Below are 25,000 nucleotides of genomic sequence, written 5' to 3' on the forward strand. Positions count from 1 at the left end.
ACTCCAGTCACCATTCACCGGTTTCTTCCAAGAGAGGCTCTGGTGAGAATACACTTCCACTGAGGCACCTATGGCCAAACTATATTTGTCCACACCTCCTCCCACATACCTAACTACCACCTAACAGAGAATTTTACTCTTGATGAAGTAACGAGGCAGAAAGGAACCTCTTCAAAGGCAAAAATCTTTTTTGTTCCCTACTGGTCTACAAATCTCCATCTTCAACTCCATGTGCTGGAAAGAAAAGTAAGCAGACTGTCAACACATGGAGGGATTTTGACTCTACCCCCTGGTATGATTCTTGCACCAAGTAGAGATCTGGCACACAGCTTTGATGACACTTCTTAAATGAATCCAGACAAATTCACGATTAAATTGTATTATCTTCACAAGAAGGGCAGTTCACTTCATGAGAAAGGGTGATGGGATCCAAGCCCCAGAAAGTGATGTAGTAACCTTGCCATAGAATTGCACTAGTGCCCTTCTCACTTACATCTAAGGGCCTTCTTTATATGGTTTTCTACTCACACTGGATAAAATCTTAAAATCCTTACTCATGTAAAACCTTAACCACACTGAAGAAGTGTTTGCTTTCAGTGTTGTGGAGCAAAACCTCTAAGCATGTCTACGCTGCATTCCCACTATCTAAACATACTCTCAATATCCATGTTCTCCTCTGCCACCATAGTCTTTCCAAAACCAAACAGACAAAAACAAACAAATATAAAATGCATCTTAAATCACACATATTTGGCATTCTTCCCTTAAGGAGCATTATCTGAGGGTGGAAAAAAAGACCCTTATCCCGCAACACCAGTGGTCTAACTACCCTCAGAAAAAAAGGGCATTTGTTTCATTCAGATACATTTTAGGTATTAGTTGGCATACACCATTGCATCTATGCTTTTACTATCTCTGCTGCAGGGAATAATCATTTCCACATGATTTTCAGGGATTCAACTGAAATAGAGATCTTATATTCATGTATTTGGGGGTCTTTCACCTTTCCAGGAAATATTAAGGTCAATTAAAGAATTAATCACACTGTATGTACGATCCATCTTACCTGCTGCAGCCAGAGCAGTGAAGTCTAGTAGTCTGTGCACATGTCTAGGGAGCAGGAACAGACATCAACACACTCTGTGGCCTGGGAGAGGTCCTTTAACCTCTTTGCCTGAGTTTCCCCATCTGCAGAACAAAGTGGAAAAGAGAGCTGAGTAAACACTATAAAACACTGCAATTTAAAGTAAAATTTTGAGTTAACAGCCTTAGGAACATGTAACTACTTTCTGTTTTTGTCCATCTGCAAAATTTGGAGCATATGTGCTGTACCAATATTAGCACATCTTCACAGTCAACATCTAGAATGAATACTTAAATATTCATTGACTTCAAATTTCAAATTGAAGTTTGAATTTGACATTCATTCTGTAGATGTAATAGCATCAACCATTAATCAGGGAATAGAAGTAAAACCACTCAATTTATATAATCTACATACAGTGGTCAAAATGTATACTTTTGGATATGTAATCTCAAATTTTAAAAGTATTAGCTGCTTAAGTAGATCATGTGGTACAGCCCCTCCCTCTTTTAACTGGCTGATATATGTAACTGAGCAACCAGACAAAAATTCTGAGATGTACGTTCAGCTGTAATGCTCACAATTTACATTGTGTATTGAATCAAGTAAATATGTAACTCATGCAATCAGGGAACAGAAGAAAGAACATGATTTAAGTAACCAGCTATGACTGTAAATTTATAAATAATATAAACAAAAAGTAACAATAAAGATTTTGAAAATGTATTATTCACTGAAGAATTCTGTAACCACTGAATAAATGTTTTGCATGTTCTCAAGAAAAGAAAAACTTCATCGTATAACTAAAGGAGTTGCTATAAATTGTTTGTTCGTGTCTACCTACCCAGTGATTTTTTTCTTCCTTGAACCACCTCTATATAAATGGAAAATCGAATTATATAATATGAATTGTTAATAAATAAATAATATCTAACATCTAATTCAATATCTTTGTGGATTAGTAAATTATTAGGCAAGTTACAAAAGTACTAATGCAAATATTTATACCCAATTAAGAATATATATATATATATACATAAAGTTACCAAAACCTATAGAGATATTATTTTAACAGAACACTTCAACCCTGCTTATATCCTCTCAGCTGTGTCTTTCTAATCTTTTTTGCAGCCCATTTTCTCAAGTACATACATACCTTCACCCAGGTGAGGAGACTGATGAAAATGACAGCCACAGTTAGTAAGCACATTTCTTTCCTATGATTGCTTGAGTTGCCCACAACTTTTGCATTCACCAAACTATGACCTGTTTTTCTCAACTTGGTGGTGTTTTTTCATTGGTGACTTGGTTTCTTTGGTGGTTTGTGTTTGGTTGGTTGGTTGGTTGGTTTTGTTGTTTGTGTATATGTGTCTGCTCAGTGTTTAGAAATCTTGATCTTTAGAGAAATTAGTTATGGTCAAGAATGAGAAAATGAAGAGGAAATATGAAGTTGATGCCTTGCACACCAAAAAGAAACCTTACATTCAAAGAAACCAACATTTCCAAACTGTGGAAATGCAGTTTCCAGGTAAATATGAAAAATCCCACATTATGTCTCTGGAAACCAGAAAACAGCTGACACTTAGCTAGCTTTCCCTGTCTCAGACAGAAACAGCGTGGATAAATCTGGCCAGCCCACTTCTCTTTCTGAAACCACTAATAAAGTTTGAGAGGGGTTATTTTTAAAGCAGCTCTTAGAGTGTTCCAACTCACTACTGTCAGCTTCAGATCTTAAATGTAATTTGATTTATAATTACATTTTAAAAACTAACATTAAAATAACATTAAAGGGGTCATAATCTGAACTTTTTAATAGTTAGGCACGTAGCATAAATTTTGAAATGGGGTTCCAAAAGGATTCATCTGGAACATATTCTGACCAAAATTCCTTCCTTCAACCAAGCAAATTCTCTGCTGAAGTTGATTTGCCAAGAAGCCCGTGTGGAACCCTGTATCTCAGTGTTGTTTCAAATGTAAACAGATTGAAATACACCGTTGGATGTTTGTTAGTCAAAAGTCTTTTCTTGCATTATAGCCAGGCCCATGTTTGTAAACACTGATGGGTGAAAAAGTGCTAGAGAATCTGGGATTAGGCCCCTACTTTTAGAAGACGGGAATTGCGTTCCTTGCAACGTCTAGTTGGCTCCATCACTCCTGAACTCCAGAGCTTTTATTTTTTTAGCCTCTGTGATACAAATTGGTTTAGTGACATTGACTTACAGGAACTGCTCAAATAGGTCAAGTTCTTCATGTGTCAGCCAAAATCCACATATAGTGAACCCAGCACCTGTTAATACCTGGAGTTGGTGGGGCACTACCTGCCTTCCCAATTGTGCCAAATACGCACACCAGTGTTCAACGAATTTCACAATATTGTGCCTGTAGCTGTAAGCCTGGCAACTCCTGAACACAAGATGGATTCCAATGGGATATGGGCTTGCTGAAAAATGTGCTTTGTACTCTAAGTCTGACCTTCTGATAAGAAAACTTCTCAGCTAATCAGTTCCACACCGGTGCCCGACTACAACTTCAGAGGCAACAGACAGACAAGGAATTCAGTTTCTGAATGCTAGTGCTAAAGTAAATGATCTGGTTAAAAAAGAAAAACAAAAACTGTGCCTTAAAACCAAGTTTGAAATTTTATAGGCTTTTACTCCATAATTTGTATTTGAGCCTTCTGTTATTTTTAAACAAATCTAATTTCTTACAGCTGTGAAATTTACATTTTAAGAGTGTCTAGTGGCCATGTGCATTAATTACTTTATTGTAATATTTTAATGAGTTTGGGGTTCAACTCTGAAAGAATCCTGCTGAATCCTTCTTTCCCCATAGAATTACACTAGAATCTGATTCAATCACAACCTCACGCACCCAGATCCATACCCTGATGGACCTGCATAATATTTTCAGTTGTCTTATGAAGTCCCTGAATTCTGAAACTGGCTCCAAATGTTAGCACTTCTCAACAAACTAGTGCTACCCTGAGTTAGGAATAGAGCTAGGCTTTGAGAAAGTTCGTATTCAGAGCTGGAGTTCATGGCTGAGCCCAATCTCAAGCAAAACAGGTTAAAAAAAAATGCAAAATTCAGGTGACAACTAAAATTTCAGCCAATGGTGTTCATCAGGACATTTATGAAATGATGCAAATACTCCCATCTTGTCATGTAGATATGACACTACCAAAGAGTACCTCTAAATTCAACAGGGAAAAATGGAAATTCGCTACTGGAAGATTTTCCCTTGTACAATATATGTTGTAACACTTTTCATCTATATACTTCTGCCATACCATTCTCTTTATCTATATTAGTAGTTTGTGTCATACTAATTCTTCTCTTCCTCCCTGTTGAGTATGCATAAATAGAGGTGAGCTAATGGGGTGGAGAGAATTTGGGAAATAAGTAAAATGAGAATGGTTCTCACTCTGGTTTTAACCAGGACTTGGTTTCTGTGCCTGCAGTTTGGCAGGTGTAACTACTCATCCTGGGGACTGAGCCAGAAACCTTCAGACCACTGAGGGTCTCTACAATTTGAGCTGATGAGGTAAACTTTCTGACAGCATCTAAACTCACTTTAATTCTTCATGAATATGTTGAAGATGGAAATAGGTTGAAGTACCAACAGAGATTAACACAGGAAAAGTGGGACTGGCAGGTCCAGTTGACTGCCAATCAGCAAGAGGTTCACCAGTTTTCAAGTGCAACCACACACACTGCACCCAGAGAGAAGTTTTTGGAAACCTGACCATTTATGTCCACAACTCTCACCTCACTTTACTATGACAAATTCAGAATTGCAACTTCAACGAACTAGCCAGCTTTTTAAAAAGCATGTTTTTAAACCACTTACAATAAGAGCAACAGTTATTATTCAGTACATGCCTTTTATCAGATTGAAGATAAACTTTATTATAACTGGTGGAGATGGTATCAATGATTTGTGGTCTATAAGAATTCTGTAATGAGAAATGGTAATCTGTCTTGGGGCAAACAATATTGTTCTGTTTACTATGCAATTAACAATATTAAGTCAAGATTCTATAACTGATAGCTGAAAATAGGGGTGGGAGGAAAAAACTGGAAGCACTGGAAACTTTCATAGGACAATTATCTGAGGACTATAAATTATTCATGGTGTTTTAGCCTGACATTCTATTTCATACTCACAAAAATGTTCCTCACTGCTTCAGAGATGTTCACTGTAAAAGTATCCAGACTGTATGCAGTCTGGGGCAAAGCCAGAAGCTCTCCTTGTGGCAAATACCAAATGCAGAGGATGGTGTAGTAATTTCATTTTCAGAAGAGCACCAATAATATCACAAACAAAGTTCCCTTGGAAAAGGTAAGATAATGAACCTGCAAGAGTGACAAAATCAAAAGTGAGATCTGCTCTCTGACTCCTATCACATTTGGTGTAAAATAAAGACAGTAGTATCCCTGCTTTGCATTTCTTCACTCTTGTAGACCAAATGCCATACCTTTGTATGACCGAAATCCTGTACTTCTTGTTTACTCTTAAATCAGCCTTAAGCAACCACCATAGGGAGCTGTGAACACCACAGACATAGCAGAAATGGGCCTTAACTAACGGTCAGAGGAAATTGGATCAGGAGTCAAGGGGAGCACTTTCAACAGGCTGTTTAAGACAAGGGCTGACCTCTAATAGAGCTTCTCCATAAAAAAATACAATTTTTACTTTACATTATAAAGCGCAGAACTGCAAATATGACTGACCACAAAAATCTCACTTTCTTTTTCCAATCCATTCCTTAGTTGCACATGCAGTCCAGCCCTTTTGGCCTTGATTATGCAGCGATCATAATTTTGAGGTTACCTCAACAGGAACCCAGGCAGAGCTACAGCACCACATTTTCTCAGTGAACAAGCAGTACCTATGAAGCATTAGGGACTATGAAACATTAGGGACTTTCTTGCTAAATAAATAAATACATAAATAAAAAGATTGCATTCTTAAACTAGCCAATTCCATTTGTAGCTCTCTGGAAATGCAATGCTCTGCAGAGAGCTCCATTGCACCCAGCAGGCAAAAGCCACATTTAAGACAGCATGACGCACCAGCGCTCTGGCAACCAGGATGCTACAAGGAAGTGACTGCTGCTGGCAGCCTCAGAGCCCTCTCCTGCACCTCTCACCCTTAAGGATCGGTGCCTTAAATTCCCATATACCACTGAATAATAACGTCTGGCTGATCCAAAAGATTAGCAGCTTATTCCACCTTTGTTCTCTGCCTTCTTTTAAGATGAGCAATGAATGACACCACAGCAGGCATAACCCTCCAGCACAAAAGCTAACAAAATTGTAGGATGTTTTAAGGAGCGATGTAAAACTTAACAGAGAGTTTTAAAAGGGTATTCCTACACAGTATCTGTATGTAAAGCCCAATGCTATGTGGAAGGGCTCTCAAATTTTCTTTACTTTCCTGAAGAATGAAACACAAAATAAACATCAAATCACTCACACTAACGCAAGAGTGATCTCTAAAACTGATAAAAATTGAAACAGTTTTAATAAAATGTGCAGTAAATTTGGGGGTCTCCTTTGCACATAACACTGAATCAAGAGTTTCACAGCAATAAAACAAACAGAAACAGTAAAAATAAATGGGAGGAAAATGGTAAGTGTGTAAAACTTCATGTTCCTGTACATAATATGCCAGTGATTGGTGGAAGTTATGCAGAAATTAAAAAAAAACTTCTGTCTTGGGGAAAAACATCAATAATTAGTATTTATAAAGCTTAATTCCTTTTTCTCAGGAGGCTCTGGGTCTGGTCATTGTTCATTGCTATTGTTCAAAATTTACTCTCAGATTAAGAACTTCTCCCACACTAATAAACAGGTATAATAATTTTCTCTAGAGAGCAATTTTTTCTTTTAGTAATTAGCCTACTTAAATATTTTAATGGAACTACTGAGGTACAATAGCACAAATGGTTCTCTGACCATAATATAAAGAGAGATGAAACTCCTAAAAACTTTTGTATGAAGGAGGTCTAGGATTTACAAAACCTATCAAGCAGACAGCTCTAAAACTATTTTTAAAGGTCATAAATTAGGTACTCTCTTAAATGTAATTCAATCATCCACTGTTGTAGTAGCTTGATTCTATTAGTTGTCCTATGCATTTTACAAAACAGAACTCCATTAACATTATTCACTCATAGTTTCCCTCTATAAGTGGATATTCTGTTCAACAGGCTTTAAATAGATTTTTTTTCCTGAAATTGCTATTAAGCATACTTTTACTCAAAGGGCAAAGTAGGCATAGGATTATGCTTGTACTTCTTGCAAGGGATACATTTTCAGCAATCAGAACCACGTTCCTATGAAGTGAAAATACTCCATATAAGCCGATTGTTTCTATCCCTCCTAACCTTGCTCAGTAAGGACTCTATTCTGATTTTTTGAGTTACGCACAAGTTTTCCAATTTGGCTGAATAAAGGTATCTTATTGGGCAGCTTGACGAGCATTTTGTGTGTCTAGAGTTCTGACCTTGGCATGTTCAAGGTGGATCTCAATTATAAGACACTGCTCAAATCAGGATTTATTTTACTCTCTTCAGTTAAAGAATGCAATAGGCAACTCCCGCTTTTACATACCCTGCTTTAGTCAACCAGTGAAAATATAACCCTTGCTAAAGACACCACTACATATATATAGCCACAAGTTTTTCAGAGCAATTTACTTAGCTGTAGTTGTACTTCAGCTTCAGAGACGGCCATTATAGATCATTTGTCTCTGATTTCATGTTGATTTCACTGCAAATAAATGTGCCCTTACCTCTCACAACTTACATGTCTGTATCTCGAATACAATAAAATACACACAACTACATGCAGGGGAGCACAGTGCTGGGCCAAACCACATACCCCATAGGCAGTCTCAAAGGATCTTAGCACAATATTGAGCCACATGCCATGATATCCTGACAGCCAAACAGACCCTGACCCGTCGCAATGGTGTAGTTGTAACAGCACAATCTGTACATAAAAATGTGTACATCTAGAGAGCCAAATCCTCCTTCAGCTGGTTACCATATTCTATGTTCATTTCTTACTTCTTAAAACAGGACAGATGGCAGAAATCATACACTGTTGTTCTTTCATTGGCCTTGCCAACCCCAGATAATCAAGGTATGCAGATACCAGGATGCACACTTCTCTCAGAGGAAAAGGTTGAATTTCATCTGACCAGTCTGCTTCTGTTTGCACTTGAGGTTCTAATTTTCTTCTGGTCTTAGCCCATTTCTGTCTCGCTCTGGCACACACTGCCCTAGTAAATACATTTATTACCTCAGTAATTCCTCTGGGGGCTGTCTTACTTTCACTTTGTATCTGGACTCACATAAGCATCTCCCCATTTTACAAGGAAACATTTATTAGCCTCTGATAGGAGTTTCCTGTTGCATCATGTCTATTATTCTTCAAAAGCATCATAACAAGTTGCATGCTCCCACGTGGCTCTCACTCGTGGCATGCAAGCACACACGGGGGATGACCAGGCAGCCTGGGCTTTCTGCTCTCAGTTCAGTTTTTGAACTCTTTCAGCTGGCCACACACAAAGCTGTATGGGACCCCAACAGTGCAGTACCATATAGAGGTATCAGTTGCACTATGGGCCATTTTGAGTGGCCTGGCAATTGCTAGGGTGCCCCACTCATGCTCCTTATTCACACCATTGGGACTGGTGCAGGAAGGAACCCTGAAAACCTCCTTTACTCAAGGATTCCACAACTGTGATGTCAGTCTTACTACTTTGGGACTGTAATATCACAAAAACAAGGATTTCTGCTGTAATGGCTCCATTTCCCAGCTAATTATTTTACATAAGATCTGCTTGGTTTTTTTTCTGGCAGTTGGGGGTCATCACTGCCTATCAGTTTCTCTACTCTGCCAAACTCCTCCGTGTAGCAACTGTTCAGTAGAGCTGCTTCTGTCAGAATTTCCTCAGCCATCCATAGGGTTATGCAGGAAACGTCAGTCCTGGGATTCCCCCACAACCATAGCATAGCCAGATCTTCAGAGGAAGTTAAAAAATAAATATATGTGTAATTGCTAGGAAATAAAATTGCATTGATTTACCCCAGCTGAAGATCTGGACCCATCCTCGGGACAACAAAAACATTTCAATGCACAGTCTATTTTACTAGAAACCATGCAAAGTCTCTCATTCACATCAGCCTACGTTTTTCCTTTTTTTTTAAGAAAAAAACAAACTTCTATGTAACCAAACAACATTTGTATTCAGCTGCTCACTTATAAATAAAAAAACATTTTTACATGGGTAGATTGGAGTGGCCTGTTTTTTTTTTTCAGTTCCCATTATTTTATATATTACACACATGTTCTGTCAGCGAAGCTCACTTTGTTATCTGAAACATCTGTGGTACCCTGCTGTGGAGAAGGCCAACGCTGCTGCTGCTGTTGCTGCCTGTCTTTATTAGCCACTGATTTGCTGATGTAGTCCTCCAACAGCGTGCAGCGCTCTGCTTCACCTCCGTAATGCCGGGGCTGCACAGCAGAAACAATGGGATTCTGTGAACTGACAAAGAGGCCCTGGTGGTTCACAATATGGCAGTTATCATCTACAGGAAAATATGAAACCAAGGTTTCCTACATGCGTTCATGCAAGCGCTGGCTTTTATATTTCTAAAGAAACGTGTGTGAATTTAGGTGTGAGCTGAAAGGATAGCACCCTCACGAGTAAGGTACATGCTCATCCAAAGGAAAGGACCTCCTCCTTGAGACTCCCACAAGGTCTGGCTCTTGAGGAGTCATTGTATTTCTTATTTTTTTGCCCAGGGAAAAGTAACCTGGATTGATCCCTCTTAGCCTTTTTTTCTGGTGCTTTTCACAGTCATAATCCTGAGGTAGTGCACAATCCCAAGAAACTCTCTGAGATCTGCTGTTACTGTATGGATTATTACCACTTAAATTATTTAAAAATTTGGACTTCACATGGAGCCATGACCAAATTTTAAAAGCTCAACTCAAGGATCAAAAATCTAAGTTTCTTAAATAACATTTTTACAGTTAAAATATCTGTGTGACCTGACAGGAAGTGCAGCTATTTATATGTATTTTACACACTTTCTGCAAACAACAGCACCTTGGTAAAATCAGCTTAACCATTTCCTCCCTTAAAAAAATCAAAACCATCTTATCTTTATATGGATGGTTTACGCAACAGATGAGCGAAATATATGCTCCACTTAAGAATCTGAGAAATACAATTGTTAAACCACAAAACTTAACGAGAACATTCAGGAGAAGATGCAAGGGCAGATCACAAAAACACTCACATGGACCAGGCTTCCAGCTGATGGTGTGCCTCTTACGGGTCTCATGTCTTAGGAAACTGCCTTCTAACACCAAGGTAACACAACAAGAAGTTACAGGCACTTCCCTCCCATTAAAATATATACGTATATTTATGACATGAAAACCTGAGCAGAGTTCCGAGGCCCGTAGGTTAACTCAAACCAGCTTTTTGTAGGTTTGACGGAACTTCCAAGGACTTGGGGCCTGATTCAGAGAACAATTATGGTATGGAAATGCCATGTGACTTTGGTCACAGATCTTTTTCATGTAAGTCGGTGTGCATGTGTGTCCAATTCAAGACTCAAAATTGAAGACTTATGTGGAGATAATTATAAATGAAAATAAAGCACAGCTTTTGAAAAACACCCCATTTTCTTTATGAAGTAATTGATCATCAAGCCCTAGTAGGAAGGTTTAAAAGTTACTGTATAATGAAGTGCTGGTAGCAAGCAGTTTGCTTTATCTTTCACGAGCAAGACCGTGATAACAAGACAAAAGAATCAAGCAAATAAAAGCTCTAAAAGCATCTCTTCCATCCTTGAAGTATCATGTAATTTCATATTTGCTTTATTTATATTACATAGCATTAATACTCCCAAAACATCTAAGTTCTGTCCAAACACAAGAAAGCTCTTTACACATTTAAAACCAGAACCTCACTTCTCATGCCCTGAAAAATCACTGAGATGTGATAGCAAAACAGTAGGAATGGAATACAGTAGAACAAGCTTCAGATCCGTTCTCTGGATAATTCTTCTTTTTCCTAAATTCAACAGGAAACCTATCATAGTCAGAGGTTGTCCCTCTGTTCCAAATACATCCTCAGAGAGAGAAGCGCAATAACATACTGCTTCTACTGCAGCCACTTACTAAAGACTGTCTTAGCAATGGTATTTCAAATCCTCGGGAGGCCAGGGAAGTCACAGATGCTTTCCACTACCAGACAAGTACGAAGTACCTGAACAACAGCAAGGATCTGATCTTAAAGTTACAAGATTGTTCTGATTTAGGAGGAAAGTGAAAGGAAGGAATAAAATTAATGTGTAAGCATAAACAAGCCCAAAACTTGGAAGATGAACTGAAAAAACAATTATCTTTATAAATTTTTGAAAACTGCAAACAGATTTATGCAGGACAAGCTTCCATCTGTCCAGATCCTTCTGCAGGACATATGCAGCAGATAGCTTCAAGTCAGCATAGTTCTTTATATGAAGTTTTTTATGAAGATATTTATGGTTTTTTAAAAAAGTGCAATGCTATGTTGGAATGGTAGTAATTTGTTCTACCCTTTGTGTATGTCACCGTCTATTGTTACTCTTTTTTTTTTCATCTGAATATTTAATCCATGCAAAAATTAGTCCCAGCAACTTTTTTTTTCTGAATAATGTTTGGCGGTCATTGCTTCACAACTGCAAACAATCCTCTACTGCTATTGAGTGCTACAGTCAGGCTTGTTTCATGCTGGAGGTTAGAATCTGATCCTAAGTCCATTAAATCATGGAGTATTTTTAAAGTTTAATCTAGAGAGGATTTGGGTTGTAAACAAAGAACACTATACATGGGGAAAAGAAACAACAGAAAACTATGAACTTATGACTCTAACTCAACCCTGAGTTCAAATTTTGTGTGTGATTTAGCAAGAAAATTCAGAGCTTTCAGCAGCGGCACACACACCCTGGCATGTGGGCAAAGCTAAACTGAGCATTGATGCTCACATCCAAAACACACATATGGATCCCATTTTCCTATAGGCGTGATTCTTCATGTGCAAAACATGTGTCTGACTGGTTTTCTTTAGCTTTTTAAGATGTGCTTCTTTTTCTTTGGTGGGGGCAGGGAGCAGAGAAGTAAATAAATAATTTAGGTGGTACTTGAATCATTAGCTATGAAGAAAATGGTCTGGGATGCAACACAAGGTAAAAAGCCAGTACTTCAACTGAAAGTATCAATTTCAGCAAACAACCAAACGCCAACAGTGAGAAACGTAGTCCACCATACAGCTTCTACAATGCGTTAATCTATCCCACTCTGTAATTGCTACATAGAAAAGGGAAAAAGGGCTCCAGATGCTAATAACTTGGAAGTGGTAATTAGAGGAGTCCACATTACTGCTGTGGGACTCCCATCTTCCCATGATTGCTGGAAAGAAAATTTTGTCCAGTGGGTCTCCTTCTCGCTTCCCAAACATGCGGAACTTCTGTGTTGTAAGCTCCCTCTCCTTCTTGCTGAGCACATCCACAAGAGCTCAAATGGGCCTGTAAAAGTTTTTACTTTCCCCAACACTGGCGGATGCCATGTTTCCCACAGAGTGCACAGGAAAACATGCACGAGGTTATAGGTGACCTAACAGGGAAGTACCACAAGGCCCAGCTTTTAGCCCTATAAGATAAACATTGCCTTCTGCAGTCCCATGCTGACTGGGACAGAACAAGAGAGCCTGCTCCCCTTGCTTGAAAGGATAACAAGTATCTTTAAAGGCTTGTAGAGCATTTATAATCCCTGGGACTACAGAGACAAAGCAAGTCTGGAAAGAGTCTCAGCACCACATGAGAAAGTAAAAGGAAAAATAATACACTTATCACAAAGAGGGAATGCATTTGTATTACTGTATTAAAATAACACAAGGCTACAACGACAGGCTATAAATTTTTCTTTTGGACTGAAACCAATATTTTCCATTTCAAGTAACAACAATGTAAGAAAGAGGCAGAATTAATAGAAATTATGCTCATAAATTGGTAGGGTGAAAGAAAACCTCAAATTTGGGTATCACTAGGGGAGAAAAAAGTTAACTGGCCCTTGGATTCATTTACACTGCTAACAAACTGACCAAAAAGTAAGCTTGTATTTTACCTATGATGTCCATCTTTATAGTTTTCAGATTCATGGCCCAGAATGCTACAGTAAATTCTTGGCAGTGAAAAGCAACTTATTTTCCCCCTGAAATTTATCATCACACATAACTCTAAACCTAATATATGACTCCAAATAATATTAGTACCAATAGTAACTATGTGGTTCTGTAGCAACGAGAATTAAGTTACAGAAATTCCTCATTTTACTTTTTCTGATTCAGTATGTCATTTCATTAAGCAGACACGAATTACAGAATATTAATAATTTGAAATCAGTGATGCACCTTAAGACATACACTTACAGACTAACAATATTTTTCCAAACCTTTCCATTGCTGTTATTTGCTATTGAAACATCAACTGCTCAATTAAAAAAAAAAAAAAAAAAAAAAAAAAAGGACTGAACAGCAAGAAGACCACTAGCCAGAGCCAACATACATTAGCAAAGCTGGGTCCAGAAGATGAAAAATCTCTCCTCCATTTTACAATTCTATGCTACATTTGTTTACTGCATGTAAATCCCCATGATTTTCTAACAGCTCCATCAAATCTTGAGAGAGAAGTCCTATAACTGATACTGAAATTGAAAAGTCATTTTTTCTTGCCGTGCAGAGTTCTAAAAGAGAAGGATTACAAATACTGTAAATAAAATAAAATCAGTGCAAAGTTATTTAGCACAGGTGTTCCTGTTATTGTGCTACATTTGGAAAGCCCACACATTCAGTGTACCTTCAATTCACACACCCAGCTGCGTGAGGTGGTGGTCTATTGTTAGTTTAGAGGTTTGCAATAAAAAGCATGAAGTAATACTGGCAAGCTCAGGAGCTTTTTTTTTTTTCTCCTTATGATGTCTCCCTGCATCTATTTATCTAGTTCTCCTTACATTATTTCTGCTTTTATATTCAGCATATTCAAAAGAGGGTCAGACTAGGTTTTAAAGATGTAATGCCATGCTCAAGCCTTTTGAAAACTAAGAGAAAATCTCAAAAGGTTCACCCATAACGGAACAAAGATATAAGGATAGCTTTGAACCTGAGGGGCTCTCTCGCTGCAAGCAAGTGCAATGCCAGCATGTCACAGGTGTACACCACATGAGCAAGAAAAAAATAAAATGCAATTGCAAAAGGGTGTGATGCTGACGGGTCCGAGTCCAGAATGCATTAATTCCAGGGTGAATGTGTGCATGTTAGATATTTATGTAGTTCCTACTAGTAGTTTGTACAGATATCTAAGCAGGTGAACGTCAACAGCTTTGAAACCATATGTTAAAGGCAGCCTGCAAGATGGTACGAGAAGGCTATCAGGCATTATGGGTCTGACAAGGGAGGGCAGATGCCTACTGATTATCACATTGCCCAGGTTAGTCAGGGCTCCTGGGTCCTGTGTCAGGTTCCTGCTGAGTTAGCTCTGTGACACTGGGGCAAGTGACTCCCTCCATTTCTTGCACAAGAGATACTAAACATGACTACAGTGTGATGATTTTCCTTCTTCCATCTCTTAATTTCAGCTTTTAGGAAAAAAGGTGGTTTTTTATTATTATTATTATAATTCCAAAGGTATGTATAAAACACCTACGTTGAATCAACTGCTTTTAAATGCTGTCCACTCTGTTGGAGGAACATGGAGTCAAAATGTCTCCTGTTTTTAGGATGAACTCTGAGACTCGGGAATGGCTTGAAACTCAGATTGGGTCATCCCCTTTCCCTGCACAGCCTCCAAAGCATCAGACTGTACACCTTGTAGGTACACACAAGCATAGTTGAATCCAATGTATTTTCAGAAAAAAAATCAGCTGTAAGAATAACAATGCACTTCTAAAAAGTGACATTTTGTCTATAACGTTTACTTTCTCTACTAAATATCCTTAGCAAGGAACTGTGAGAATTCATTCATCTTCGAATGAATTTATAAAACATGCTGCGAGGTCTCTGGCTGAAATGTGTGGTTGTTGTTGTTGTTGTTGTTATGATTAACACAGAGCAGTAGAATCCAAAAACTGTCAGTTTACACACCACTTTAACCTAGACCACTGTTTCTGCTACCATACAAGACTTTGGGGAAATAAAAGGAAAATTGTTTACACATTAGATGCTGAGTTTCAAAAGAAGGGCTGATAGGAAAATTTTCCTTCAAATTAAAATTTTCAGTAAAAATGGAGAAAACAAATCTCTCAAATCTCCTCCACTTCAAATAGCTTAGCAACTACCTTGAACCCTGAATGGTTCAAGATACTCTCCACATAAAGGAATCAAAAAACATCTTTTGAGTCCTATAAGATCCTATTTCTAGAGGTGTAATTCCACCTTTGAAAATCTTGGTGCAACTAAGTGAATTCATCAAGAGCTGCAATTTCATTTTGTCCTCAATAGTTCATATACATATACAGTGCTGCAAAAATATGCCTTCCTCCCACTTTGAAATATTATGGCTTCACTGGAAAAGATTCAGTGAGGATCCAAATGTGTCTTGCAGTTTAACATTGCTCAAACTCTGCTGCCAAACATTACCAGTCCATAGTAAAAACTATGAATTTCACCAGCTACATTGAGACTGCTGCTAAGTGCCTCTGAAAGAAAAATAAGAAAATAAAAAAAAATCTAATCACACCTACAGAACTTCCCTTCCCATCCTCTTGTATGTCTACTTTTTATAACATCAAAACACATACTCTGTAGTAGCTCTTCAATTTATTCCCCCCCATACTTCCTGTTCCAAGACTTTGTTCATACCCTAATCCTTCACAACATAGTTAGCTTGCTCCAATTCCTAGAAACAAAACATTCACCCCCTTCTTTTGCCCCAACTTTCAAAAACCTCTCACAAGGCTCCTCTTGCAGTTCCCCACCCCACAGGGTGGGGAAAGACACCCTTTAATTACTCTACACTTGGTAGAAGAGAGAGAATAATCAAGCCCATCTTTACTATTTTGCTTTATTTTAATGAAGCACAGTTGATAAAGAGGGTATGCATGGAAACTTGGTGGTTTACCAGAGAATTGCTACTTTTGTTTGTCCTTTGAGTGCTCTGCAGAACACCCCTACGCATTCACCAGGTCTAGCTCTGGCACATGTATGTCTAGCACATGTATGTCTAGCACTGCACTAGCACAGCTCCATGTAAAGGGCAAAACAATAAATGACATCACCATTATGTATTAAAAATGATTTGGGGGGGGGTGGGGGGGGAGGGGATACTTTATTTGGGGGTGAAGAGGGGGTGTTTTGGATGGTGTCTATAAAATATGCCCAAACATTCTATTCAGGAATAGAACTCAGAGTTTAATTAAAATTGAGAAAAATCAGTCTCTCATACTTCTGTTTAAAAAATGAGAATTCATTTATTCAGTTTAATTCAAAGATTAAATATGATTAACATTTCTATAAGATGTCAAGCTTTTTTGAAATAAACTGCAGTGGCCATCAAAATATTGATAGTCATTGGTAAATTACTTCTGGTGTTTAATCAATATTATTTTTTTTATCATCCAATTTTTTCTTCAAGTCAGCTTCTAACACTAAACTACATTTCATCAAGGTTGGTAAAATGTTTAGAAAGGAACAGATGTCAGAATATGGGGATTGCCAATAACACTGATGGAAGCCAGTAATTTCTTTCCTGTCCAAAGGCAAAAGAATGAAGAATAATCTAGACTGTATACAATAATACAAGATTTACTACAACATTAATGGCTATAAAAAGTAAAAGTATACAAAAGCTATCTCCATTTTTTCAACCCATCACTAAGGGCAATGTTTTTCAATTTGAGATGATTTTTACTGGAAAATGAAAGGTCTATGTATTCTTAAACCTTTAAATATCCATAAAATACAGATGAAGAAACAGGCTAGCATTAGTTGCTTCCAAATATACTTGTATATTAGTCTATTGTGTAAGTTAATAATTTTGCCAAATCTCAAAAAATGTGGATGCAATTTTTCCTTTAAGAAAGCTGCTCAGCTTGTTATTTACAGATTGTAACATTTACATAAGAGTTTGGTTTAACAAGAGATATAAATATAGATAAAACCCTTAGGACTTCATTCTTTAAACTGCCCTCTAAAAATCTGCCCTACAATTTGCACACTGAATTTTGTGCAGACTATTCTTGGAAGCCTTTTGTGAATTAGGGAGAACTGACTCGAAACAGGGGCTGGTTAATCACAATTTTGCAAATTGTACGTAGCAATCATCCTCACATTGTGAAATTCAGATCTATAAAATGCTGATGTTTTAAAGCTGAAAAATAAATTAGCTAAGTAGGACTACTTTGCTAACAAAAAAAAAAAGTGTATAAGACCCCTTGCAAAGAAATCCTTAAAATAAAAATAATTAAAATAACAGAAGTGGCAAAGTGGCATTGTGACTAAGTAAAGGGCATCTCCCATTCTCAACTTCAAGCCCACCCTGAAGAAAATTCTACCACCTGACGGTTTCAAACTGCCCCTAGGCTCGTATCAACACTCACCTGAACAAATCAGGCAAATTCTTTTAGCGCTAGGAATAACTCTGTGGAAGGCTTACTGTTTTAGAATGGTTCTTTACATTTCTCTACAATCTGGAAAAAACACTCCAGTGGAGGAAAGACTGGTAAAACTTCACTCTTTCATGCACCTATCACTGAAAGTCATCTGTGCACATAATCAAAGCTGCTTTGATTATATATCAGGACCATCACTTGAGTAGCAAATGTAGCAATATGGATATATGGATATAATATTTTACGGTGCAAGTTGAATTCAAACACTTGAGAATAATAGCTGACAACCAAATAATTTGAGGGAGAAGGAGCAGACTACATGGGAAAGATGATGCCTCAAAGACGACATTTTTTGCTCTGCTTTCAAGCTGCAGTTAATATAACTTCATCAGCATTTAGAACAAAGCTGACTCAAGAATCTTCCTTTCTACACAGGTTTTGCAATTTCTAACATTTAGTATAAATGAAGGTCTCTTTCTATTTATTTTCCCTTATCTGTTGCAGAAAGACCTTGCAGAACTGTCTGTTTTGAGTGTACAAGGATATGCTGAAATTCATGCAAAATATTTTCTGTTATCAATGTAATTATAATGACAATAACTTTCCATTGGGGTTCAACAGTGACACAGTGTGCATTCATTGCCCTGCTGCCATTCCAAGCCCCCTCACTATGGACACAAGTTACAAACAGTGGAAACTCTGTTTTCATGATGTTGATCTTCCCAAAGGTCAGGTTTCTTACCTCAAACATTCCAACAGTTGCTTAGACTGCACTTCAGGAATTTTGTGTAACATTGCTTCTAGAAAGCAAATATTTATGTTAGTAAATACCATAAAAGTATTAATGTTATACAGGTATTCTCATTACTTAACTGCTTAATACGAGAAAGAGAACTTTAAACTAAATGGAAGGAAATGTGTTGTATTTGCGTATTAAACTTTATTGTTACTTTAGCATGTTAAGGGCTGTATCAAAGACTAAGTCCAGCCATTAACTCTTTTAATGGGGATTAATGTTTTCAGAATTAGTATGAACTCACAATTCATGCCTTTGCTATAGAGGGCAAGCAGAGGCAGAAAGCCCTACAAGGAACAGAACAAATCTGTATTACCAGGAATTCATAAAAGTAGTGGTCAGGAAAAAAGACGACCCACAGTGCCTTAGAGAAGGGTGAAGTAAGGGTATTCCCTTTGAATGGGACAGGCTCACATTCAGGTCTTGCTCTGAGCAAGGTAGACCAGGGATTTAGCTTCTGACATCATAAATGAGTGTCCTGAGCACAGACTGTCATTCTGGTCCAGCACATTCACTCACACAGTCCTATTGGAACTCAGTATTCTCTTTTTTTTTTTTTTTGACCTTTTTCTTTTTTAATTGGAGCAAGCATTAACCTACAGCTTCATCAGCACAAGTGAATGCCAAAACAGTTCTAGAACATGTCTCAGAATATATATCATTTATTCAGATAGAACAGTTTGAACAATCTTGGCCAATCGCTGTATGAAGCAGAACTTTTTAATGTCTGAAAATTTTGCATAATAAAAAGGAAACTCTCCTTTTGGTTCTATCACATCACTCAGATTGGAACTCAGATTTGTAGAGGTAGAGATTAGCATCTTCCTTCATCACCTCTGCTTCTAAACACCTTGGAAGTCAAGACTAGGTCATGAAAAGCTTCTTTATATATATATATATATATACACATATATTATTATTAATAATAATTCAAAAATACTATCCTTGTTAAAACTGTGAGAGGATCTTTCCCGGTATGCGGGAATATGAGAGACTTAAAGCAGAGAAAGCCTACAACTGGAAAGGAGTCTTCCAGGAACAAGATCTAGACTACACAACGTTCCCAGTAATACTTTGGAAGATTCTTGTTTGCTGTTCTAAGACAACGTGCCAGTGAGGCCAGATGTACTAATTCCGATTTTCAAATATACATTTCAATGAGTTTTGAGTTTGAATACAGAACAGTAAATGACCCATTCATCATACACAAAATCTTAAATATCACCTTAGCCACTTCACCCCACTGAGAAATATTGGCAGCACTGAACTTGGGTGACATTGGCAGTAGGGTGATAGTTGGACCAGATGATTTCAAAGGTCTTTTCCAACCTTAACGATTCCATGCTTCTATGCAAATACTGTACATTTCAGAGGTAAAAAGCACGACTACTTTTTTTTTTTTAATGAATGTAATGTAATGAGGCCAAAAAGTAATTTACTTCATCAGTTTGTTGAATCCAATTGTGTCAGTAATTAAGCAAATGCTTTCCATTTATGTCTTTGTTACTTTCCTGAGTATTTCTACTGAAGGATTTTATTATTCCTACACCTACATTTATTCATGACCTCAGAGCATCCTTTTATTTTTCTTGAATTTGTTATTGTGTTTTAGGCAAAGGTGTTTCAGAAACAGAAAATTAGCAGGGCTTTCAAGTTCATAGCACTTAAAATGGTTATATACGCGAAGAACCCCAAAAAGACCCTAGCACTTGGGATTCACAGGAGCAATGCATTGGGATTTGCATTATTTCTCAGTAATGCCTCCAGAATAGCAGTAGCCAGTGCAGGTAGGCCACAGTACATATACTGAAAGTACAGCTGCTCTCCAGTGACTGATTCTGTATGGTGACCCAGACATTAGGATGCTTACTGTCTGAATATGACTCCTTCACTTCAAGTAAGCTGTACAAAACTAAAACAGCTCATGATATGTCAGCCTTTTGATGGATACATCAAGTACTGTCTCATTTTGTTACTGCTTGAGAAGATTTGACCTTGGGGCTCTAACAAATCACACAAACTGCCTGGACAGCACAAGCCAATACTATTGCACACAAGCCAGGAGGCTCTCAGGGCAGCAAGAGGTATCTACTTGAGAAAACTGCAGGCAGCTGACTTAGGAGCAGAGTGGAATGCTGCTTTAACGTTCTCCATTGTTATTATTATTACTTTAAAGGAGTATTTTGGAATTGCTGCAGTTGTCTGCTCAAGGTTGATCACAGGTTCTCAACAGCAAAACCTGAAAATGCTGGACTCTTGCCAGATGCTGCTGCCCATGCTCCAGACAGTGGCAGAACTTCACGATGCTGCTGCTGCAGAAGGTGAAGGGATAGAGAACCCGTCTCAGTGAGCCAGAGGCTCAGAGATACTGCTAACTAAAAACAAAATCCTCAAACCCTTAGAAAAATCTACATATCAGAGGCTGGGTATGTTAAAACATCCTAGAGTTTTTCATTTAGGCTCATCTGCAATTTGAACTAATATTAATTACTGTATCTAGTGTATACTCAGCAACAAGCTGGTATAGATTGCAGGCATCATTAGGTTGTTTCAAATAACACTGATCTGATTGTGCTCTCTTTACTATCTAAACACAACTTTAGTCCATGAATGGCTCTACCAAAGAGAGTTTGACCATTTCTTCTCAAGAGAGAAGAGCGTGAAGAGGACCATGAGAGAGGGAGCAGGGAGAGTCTGGCTCTCAGGCCCGCCCAGCACAACAGTATTGGTGCAAATGAAACCACCCTCAACCCAGGCTTTTCAGTGAATTGTACCCTGCTGTGGGGCTGCTGCAGCAGGTCTCCACTTCATCTGCACCTCTCCTAGGCCTCCGCATGCTCTTCTCTAAGCCACTTCTCATGAAACTGCGTTCATCAACTCAGAGGGAGCTACAGGTCCTGGTACAGTCTTGTGAAAATTTGCAGTTGTCATGAGTTTCCATTTATTCTCATCTACAGCTAGATTATGATCCTCTGGGACTACTGTAGGTAGATGCAAGAAAGGGCAAAAGTGTCGAAAACCGGTCTCTTTGGAGACATTCATAAATAGTTCTTCAACTATATCCACAAGGGTGAGAGATCCTGCCCTTATAATTATAAAACACTAAGAAAACCTGGAGGGACTAAGCTATAGCAAGCCATGCATAATGGAAGTGAACCTTAATGCAGGTTGATATGACAACACCTTCTTCACAAAATAAAATAAAATAAAATAAAATAAAGATTACCATACAAGATAATGAGTTTTCAAATAATATACAGAGAAGTGCAATAAAACTAACCAAATCTGTGGTGGTGTTTGTTTTTCACTAGACTTTTCATGGCCCAGTACACTGTACAATTCTTTCAGCAAATTGCATTCGTATGTTTGAAGCTTTCTACTACCTTGGCTGAACACGTGGAGCTGTTCTACACCAGTTGCAGATGTGTAGGCTAACTTGGGTAATTCTGAACTCATTTGGGGGTAATTTCACCTGTTTACCAATATTTTTGGAAATTTAATTTATAATCTCTGTGACTAGAAATAAACAACTATAAATGTGTATTGCATATGAAAATTTGAGTAGACACTATTTACTTAGTTCCCTTTGAGGGGAATGGGAAAGACACACAGTACTTTCATTACCTGTCCCTAAGTGCTTTTTGTCAAATTTTGATTCTACCACCATTCTTCAGTGACAAACATTAGGTATGACATTTTTTGACACAATGTCAATAGTGACATCAGTAATATTTGACACAAGGCACATCGGGGTTATTTGATGCAGACAATTGGATAGCTCAAGGGACTGGAGAGCCAATGCATAAAGAGTTTTACTTCCAAGTCACCAGTGGATATCTAGCCCAGTGTTTTATAACTGCTACCAACTGATGGCTCCTCTGAGCTTATACAGAAAGAGTTTGCATGTATTGAGCAGATGTCTAGAAAACAAAAGTCAACACAATAAATTACATTAATCTGTGTCCTATGCTGAAACACCATGGACTGAATAGCCAGCAAAGCTATTCTTCTACTGCTATCTGTAATTCCTTTTAAAAACGGTTGAATCCCAAAGGAGATATGGGAGGATCAAATGAGTCAGAGAGCACTACAGCTCTAGTCTCCTTCTGAATAAGATTTCTGTCTCAACAGCTTTCAGTCCCATGGATTTCATTAACAGTTAAATACACTTATGGGAAAATACAAATGTGAAATGTTACTTTCAATGATGTGTTTTCCAAATATTTCACAATTGCTTAATATACAGGACTCACAAATACTGAATAGAAACAAAATGAATTCCATATATGATCACTCTAGAATTTCCTGGAGTGCCACAGTCCTGATTAAACAAAGCACTTCTACCAACATCCAATAAAGCACTTATCTAGGAGCTGAGTCTTGCAATATCTATTAGGCACCTGGATGAGCTCCTGAATCCTGCAATAGGCACCACCATTATGCAAAAACCTGGAAGTTCTGGATATGAACAGGAAGAGGTGTTAGTTCTGGATATGTAAGAACATACCTGGACCTACATGGACAGTCACCTGAATAAGGTGCCTAGACACTTTGAGAATTTTATATTACTAAGCATCACATGTAAAGATTTAAGAATCTAAATTCCATCACTTAGTGTATGGGTCCTGTCTAGAGCAGATATTTAACATTTGTGTCTTGTTTTAGGGTTATGCTCATGTCCAAACACCACCAGCACCTGCAACTTCACATGAGCAGGACTTCATTAAATTAGATCTATTTTATTTTTAAGTTCAGAGCTAAGTTTCTTATTTATAGATACTTAAAAAAAAAAAAAGCAAATGTCAAAAAATAGGGTTAATGTACTCGCAAAGTGTACTCTTTTTTTCTACTTTTCACTTTATCTTGTTTTTGAAAAGAAGAGCCACTTTAGCCTGTTTGTCACAGGCAGTCATCAATATGACTACGTGTTAGATTTGAGGGCTATGTTCAATCAGTAGCTACAACCAACAGGTTACCTTCAGATTCTTCTGTGTGTATATATATATTTATTTATTTTTAAAATAGACTATTCCAACTCCCAGACTCCTTCATTGTTCTGCAAATTGTGGTTTCCATAAAGAAAAAAAAAAAGCCATCCGAGCTGGGAATCAAAATACATTAAATATGCTCACTGTCTCTTAAGAAATTATCCCACATTGTTATATATCATAGAAAAAAGGCAAAGCACAATTTGTTAATCATGTGTTTGGATATCCTGTCATATTGCAACTTCTCAAACAAGTTACATGAATAAAAATGCAAGAACAATATGTATTTCACTGCAACAAAAAGCAGTTCTGGAGCAAACTGATGGGCTGGACCATGAAGGAAGCTAGCAGTGCACCACTTCCACAAAATAAACTTCCACAAGACTTCACAGAAACCAATGCCACAGTACATTTCCACCTCTCAAAGTCAAAATGGATATCAACCATTCCACACATGCATGTAAACAACTGGAATTTTCCCAACCTGACGTCAACAAAGCTAGAGCAAGTAGTCCACTGCTGATCCACAATTCTCACCACTCTCAAAATTCAAAAATTCCCCTCTAGAAAGCACAAAGATGCTAACCAGTGATAACTGCCTCTTCCCACCATATTATTTAACACATCAGGTATGTGATCAAGCCTCATTTTGCCAAAAGGTTCACATCACAAGGTATATCACATGCTTCTTGGTCCAAGATTTTTGGGCAGCATTGTTCTAGGCACATATAAACACTCTCATGAGTGGGTTGAATTTATGATATAATTCCAGCATGAACAGCCACTACATTTCTGTTCGGATGCCTTTACCCAAATAAAAACACCCATCTCTCCATTGCTGGACAACCCACTTTTATTAGTAGACATCTGTGTCATTTCCACAGCCCTAAGCTAATGTAATCTCTCCCTTCCATTGTGAGTGCAGTTAAAGTCTCATTTCTGTGTGGGAAAATTCAAGGAGATCAATATCATTTTATGCCTCAACCATTCACTTCTTCAGAGATTTAATAGTATGTAGGGAACACGAAAAGAGAGCTCACTGATTGCCACAACCTAATAGTAAAATCATATAACTTGTTCAGTGAAGAAATTATCTGTAGAATCAACTGAGACTGCGCATTCTCCAAAGCTTTGTCATGCAGGTTTTAAGGTCAGAATGTACAGCTTTGTAAATCATGGCCTTGCAAATCACAGCTTTATAAATCCCATGACAGACTACCATGGATGGGCTGGAATCCAACCCCAGCATGCACTTTCAAGCTTTGTAAAAAGCTAAATCTTAGCCCAAATTTCATTAAATCCTCCCTCTGTTAACAGGCTAAACACAAACCCTACAGCGAAAGTCCCCTGAACTTTAGTTAGGAAGTTTTCAAAATCCAGATTTTCAAAATCTCAGCCTGTCTGCAACTTTTTTTTTTTTTTTGTTCAGACTTTTCTCTCACTAACATTCCTCTTCTGAACA

General features: G+C 37.8%; 1 protein-coding gene across 23 annotated transcripts in view; it reads right to left on the bottom strand.

Annotated features, from left to right (window-relative positions):
- Positions 1–25,000, bottom strand: part of ZNF536 (zinc finger protein 536) — a 346,292-nt gene that overhangs the window by 243,312 nt on the left and 77,980 nt on the right. For 22 of the 23 annotated variants that reach the window (XM_083852147.1, XM_083852164.1, XM_083852167.1 and 19 more), the window contains one exon: positions 1,067–1,188. The gene's annotated coding sequence lies outside the window, so the exon portion shown is untranslated. Of the gene's footprint in view, positions 1–1,066; positions 1,189–5,250; positions 5,440–18,496; positions 18,555–25,000 lie in introns of all 23 variants that reach the window. The other variant, XM_083852145.1, reaches the window with a different exon arrangement.

The sequence above is a fragment of the Anser anser genome (assembly GCF_964211835.1).
Source record: "Anser anser genome assembly, chromosome: 11".
NCBI lineage: Eukaryota > Metazoa > Chordata > Aves > Anseriformes > Anatidae > Anser > Anser anser.